Here is a 6104-nt window from a genome sequence, read left to right as displayed (position 1 = left end):
ATTTTGATAGCTTGGACTTTTACAAATGCAGTGATATCAAATGTGCGTTTTGTTTTATTTTATTTTTAAGGGGGGTGATGAGAACTTTGGGAACTTTTGTGTGGGTTTTTTTTTCATATTTTTCAAACCTTTTTTTTCTATGTTAAATGCCGCTGTCAGAGATTGACAGTAGCATTTAAAAGGTTAAATCATACATTATCTGCAAGGAAAGATGTGTGTTCAGACACCGAGCCCGCATCAAAGTCAGGGAGAGGGCATAGGACGTACCAGTATGTTATATGTAGGTAAGGGGTTAATGACCTATACTATGCCTATTGAAGGTGATCATTATTGGGCTGACTTTTACAGTGCCACCTTCTTAACGGTGGCACTGTAGAATAAGATATCTAGAACTAGGGCTAAAATTGCCAACCTCCAGCTGTTAACATACAGCTGTGACATGGGAACAAGCTGTTATAGGCTTATTCCAGCTGGCAATTCTGTGATAAGGCTGTCAGAGCAGTTACAGCCCACCTAATAGGCTGCGGTCACACTAGCAGTATTTGGTCAGTATTTTATATCAGTATTTGTAAGCCAAAACCAGGAGTGGGTGATAAATACAGAAGTGGTGCAGATGTTTCTGTTATACTTTTGCTCTGATTGTTCCTCTCCTGGTTTTAGCTTACAAATACTGATGTAAAATACTGACAAAATACTGATAGTGTGACTGTAGACATAGGAAGAAACCAGGCTGTGCCCTCCCGCATCTCACCACTCTGAACAATCAAAAGTGTAAAAATGTCTCATGCAAAACAAAAATATAAATTATGAAAGAAATGTACAAAATAAAAAGATAAAAGTTTTATATATTGTCCTAATTGTTATATTATAGCTGAAAATTAACATTACATTAGATCATGTGCACAAAGAGGATCTTTCACTGATTTTTTTTTTAATTAAAATTCCTCCAATTGGTGCGCTACTTTACTGATTAGGGGCAGTTGCTCCTTTTCTTCAGTGCCTGTCTTTTCCAAAATTATTACTACTGAACATCTCTGTGGGCATTTGTATATACAGTTGTGCTCAAAAGTTTACATACCCAGCAGAATTTTTGCTTTCTTGGCATTTTTTCAGAGAATATGAATGACAACACTAAAACTTTTTCTCCACTCATTGTTAGTGGTTGGGTGAAGCCATTTATTGTTTTCTATTTTTAAATCATAATGACAACCCAATACATCCAAATGACCCTGATCAAAAGTTAACATACCCCATTTGTTAATACTATGTATTACCCCCTCTAACTTCAATGACAGCTTGAAGTCTTTTGTGGTAGTTGTGGATGAGGTTCTTTATTTTCTCAGATGGTAAAGCTGCCCACTCTTCTTAGAAAAAAGCCTTCTGTTCCTGTAAATTCCTGGGCTTTCTAACATGAACTGCGTGCTTGAGATCTCCTCAGAGTGGCTCAATAATATTGAGGACAGGAGACTGAGATGGCCACTCCAGAACCTTCACTTTGTTCTGCTGTAGACAATGGCAGGTCGACTTGGCCTTGTATTTTGGGCCGTTGTCATGTTAAAACATCTAAGTATGTCCCATGCACTGCTCCTGGGGCTGATGAGTGCAAATTTGACTCCAGTATTTGCTGATAAAGTGCTGCATTCATCTTTCCTTCAACTGTGACCAAGTTTCCTGTGCCTTTGTAGCTCGCACATCCCCAAAACATCAGTGATCCACCTCCATGCTTTTTTCTTTCTGTGCTGTTTTGTGTAATGTAGGCGAGATACTTTGTGGCATTTGCACAGTAATGGCTTTCTTCTGGCGACTCGACCATACAGTCTTTTTTTCTTCAAGTACGTCCTTATTGTTCGTCTTGAAACAGCCACACCGCTAGTTTTCAGAGAGTCCAGTATTTCAGCTGATGTTATTTGTGGGTTTTTCTTTGCATCCCGAACAGTTTTCCTGGCAGATGTGGGCGACATTTTTGTTGGTCTACCTGACCATGGTTTGTTTTATAGAGCTGCTGACTGGCATTCTCAATTCCTTGGATACCTTTTTGTATCCCTTTCCTGTTTTATACAGTTCAAACACCTTTTCCCGTAGATCCATTGACAATTATTTTGCTTTCCCCATGACTCAAAATCCAAAAACATCAGTGGCTGGATAAAAGATACAAGAGTGTCTCTGGATCCCAGAAACTCACTTAGCTTTTATGCGCACACACTGATTACAAGCAAACAGGTCACAGGTGAGGATGTTACCTTTAGTAGCCATCAAAGTCAAAACAAAAGAAAGTCAAAACCACACCCTTTTCTTTATAGATTGAAGGTCTCAGCGGACACAAGGGCGCACATCTAAAACCAGGGAGCCCATCCTGGACAGTACCAAGACCACAAAGAATAAATAGACAGCACCACAATGGATGGTGAAAAAATAAGAGCTTACATTTATTCTGCCTCCTGTAGCGACGTTTCGGTCAACAGATAAAGGTCTGTTGACCGAAACGTCGCTGCATGAGGCAGAATAAATGTAAGCTCTTATTTTTTCACCATCCACTGTGGCGCTGTCTTTTTGTTCTTTGTGACCTTTAGTAGCCAGTCAAACCCATTTATGTCAACTTCTGTGCATGTTATCAGGCCAAAATCACCAGGGTATGTAAACTTTTGATCAGGGTCATTTGGATGTTTTGGGTTGTCATTATGATTTAAAAAGAGAAAACAGTCATTTGACAATAAATGGCTTCACCCAACCACTAACCATGAGTGGAGAAAAAGTTTTAGTGTTGTCATTCATATTCTCTGAAAAAAGGCCAAGAAAGCAAAAATTATGCCGGGTTATGTAAACTTTTGAGCACAACTGTATTTTTCTTTGTAGCTGGCCAAACAAAACATGGCCATGCCCATGGAGAAATTTGTGGTATACCCATTTACAGGAAAATTTATACCTCTATTGCTTGGAGTAGAGGCAGAAAAGAAAAAGACAAACTGTTCTAGAATCATTGGAGCAGAAGAAATTGGGGAGAGATTCTCAGTTTAAGTAAAAAAAAGAAAGTAATCTAAACCTCTTATCACCAAATACAATTTTCACCTTTCTGACAGAGCCACATTTTTCATATCTGTCATGTTTCAATTTACATTATAATAATTCTAGAATGCTTCTTCCCTAATCCCTGTGATTCAGAGACTGTTGGGTTTTTTGTGTCACATTGTACTTTGTTAGTGGTGAATTCATGTTGATATAATTTGCATTTATTTCTGAAAATACTGAAAAATGTACAAAAATGTTGTAAAATTGTTGGGTTGCTGCTCCTCACAAAATTGTTGTTGCTGCTCTTGAGAAGGAGAGAATGGCTAATGAAATCAATTATTAAACCTTACATAAGCCAGCTCAGATGTAATGTGGCAAGATAGTGATTTTGTCCTGGAACAATGCCCTGGAAGGAATTCTTGGAATGTGAAGCACATACTGGATATTGGATTGAATACCATATATGGAGTGAAGTTGGCAAGGACCTATCATAGACTCATACTGGCTGTGCAACTTTCTGCCTGTTACAAGATTCTTTGTGCTAAGAATAAAGTTCAGTTGTGTGCCAGATTTTGCTGGGAAAGGAACGTACTGTATATCTGACTTCTGTTTCTGATGTAATTCTTCTAAGCATGCACCTGGCTCATATTTATTAGGTCAGGAACAGGCAATCACTAAAGATCTCTCCTTAAGAGATCACTCCAACACTCTCAGGTCCCACTGATAGTTCTTGTTGATTCACAGTCTTGTTTATTATTTACTCTGGGTATTGTGTTGCATCCTCTATTACCATTTTACAGGTCTTTTGAGTAATGTGTTAGATATCTTAAGCTTTAGTCACACTAAACGACTTACCAACGATCACGACCAGCGATACGACCTGGCCGTGATCGTTGGTAAGTCGCTTTGTGGTCGCTGGGGAGCTGTCACACAGACAGCTCTCTCCAGCGACCAACGATCAGGGGAACGACTTCGGCATCATTGAAACTGTCTTCAACGATGCCGAAGTCCCCCTGCCGCACCCGGGTAACCAGGGTAAACATTGGGTTACTAAGTGCAGGGCCGCGCTTAGTAACCCGATATTTACCCTGGTTACCATTGTAGAAGTTAAAAAAAAAAAACACTACATACTCACATTCTGATGTCTGTCACGTCCCCCGCCGGCGTCCACAGTGTTAAAACTGCTTTCGGCAAGAGCGCTGCTAATGCACGCGCTGCTGCCGAGAGCTTCCCTGCACTGACTGTGTCAGCGCTAGCAGTAACAGTGGTGACGTCACCGCTGTGCTCTGCTTTACGGCCGGCGGGGGACACGACAGACATCAGAATGTGAGTATGTACTGGTTTTTTAATCTTTTACAATGGTAACCAGGGTAAATATTGGGTTACTAAGCGCGGCCCTGCGCTTAGTAACCCGATATTTACCCTGGTTACAAGTGAACACATCGCTGGATCGGCGTCACACATGCCGATACAGCGATGACAGCGGGTGATCAGCGACCAAAAAATGGTCCTGATCATTCCCCAACGACCAACGATCTCCCAGCAGGGGCCTGATCGTTGGTCGCTGTCACACATAACGAGATCGTTAGCGGGATCGTTGCTACGTCACCAAAAGCGTGACGTTGCAACGATATCGTTAACGATATCGTTATGTGTGAGTCCCCCTTTAGTCTCTGTAGTTGCATTTGTTTGCTAATATTACCTTATTTGCTGGATGATACAGATTACTTGACCTTGCATAGGACTTATTAGCCATATATACAGGATTTAACTTACTGGCTTTATACAATAGCAAACTTTTTTTGCATTCTTTTTTTTGCATTCCTTTCCACAGAGGTGGTCTAATTGACATAATTATTTACTGTGACTACTTGCCTTATTCTATTGTAATTCCTGGTGCGCACACTGAAGGAGGGGTGATTTGCATGGACATACCCGGAGGGGCGTCCATGTAAATGTGTGGAGGGGTTCTTACATGGACACACCCGGTGGTTCGGCTTAGCCAGTTTTGCTTTTGAATTGGTTTTACAGTATATTATGTCACTATTTGTTTTTGTATATAAAAGAACTATTTTTATTGGAGATCCTAACTGTATTAGAACACTTATTTTTCTGTTGCACTTTTTGTACTTCTATACTTATAGAAAATTGGAATGTCAAAATGAAACATTACCTTTTTTGGTTGAAAATATTAATTTGTCCCAGTTTTTACCTTTTTTACTTGAGAAAATGGACAGCACAATTTGTAGTGCAATTTCTCCTGAGTACGCCAATACCTTTTTTTGTGGTTAGCAACTGCTATTTGGGCACACTGCAAGACGCCAAAGTAAAGGAGCACTATTTCACTTTTTGGATAAGCATTTTTGCTGAAATAGCTTGTGGACGCCATGTTGTATTTGCAAAGTTCCCAAGGTGTCAAAACAGTAGAAATCCCCTACAAGTGACCCCATTTTGCAGTGACTTTTCAAAAATGTACATTGGAATGCAAAAAAATGAAAAATTAAATTTTCCACTAAAATAATGTTTGTCTCCATTGTTTCATTTTCAGAAGGGGGAATAGGAATAAATGGACCCCACAAAAGGCACTGTTTGGACAAATAGCACAACTTAGAAGGGAAGAATTGTTTTGCTTTTGTAGAACAGATTTGTCTGGAATAGTTGGTGACCACCACATAAAGAGCCGGAAGGCCATGTGCACACGTTGAGTATTTGATGAGTTTTTATTTGTAAGCCAAAACCAGTGTTTCTATTATATTTTTCCCCTGACTGTTCCACTCCAGATTTTGGCTTACAAATACTGAGATACAAAATTATTCAACTGCTCAACAACTGCACGTGGTCTAAAGGTGCCAGACCAGCAAAAAAAAAAAACAAGAAAACAAAGCGACCCCATTTCAGAATCTATGCTTCTCAAGAAATTCATCTATGGGTGTAATGAGCACTTTGATCCCACAAGGTGCTTCACAGAAATGTATAATGTGGAATTGAAAAAAAACATTTTTTTTCTCTAAAGATTTATTTTAGTCCCATAGTTTTCATTTCCACAAGGAATAATGTGAGTAAATGGACTCTACATGTACAAAGCAATTTCTTGCAAA

Source organism: Ranitomeya imitator, chromosome 1 (assembly GCF_032444005.1).
Source record: "Ranitomeya imitator isolate aRanImi1 chromosome 1, aRanImi1.pri, whole genome shotgun sequence".
Classification (NCBI taxonomy): Eukaryota; Metazoa; Chordata; class Amphibia; order Anura; family Dendrobatidae; genus Ranitomeya; species Ranitomeya imitator.
This window is presented reverse-complemented; position numbering follows the sequence as displayed.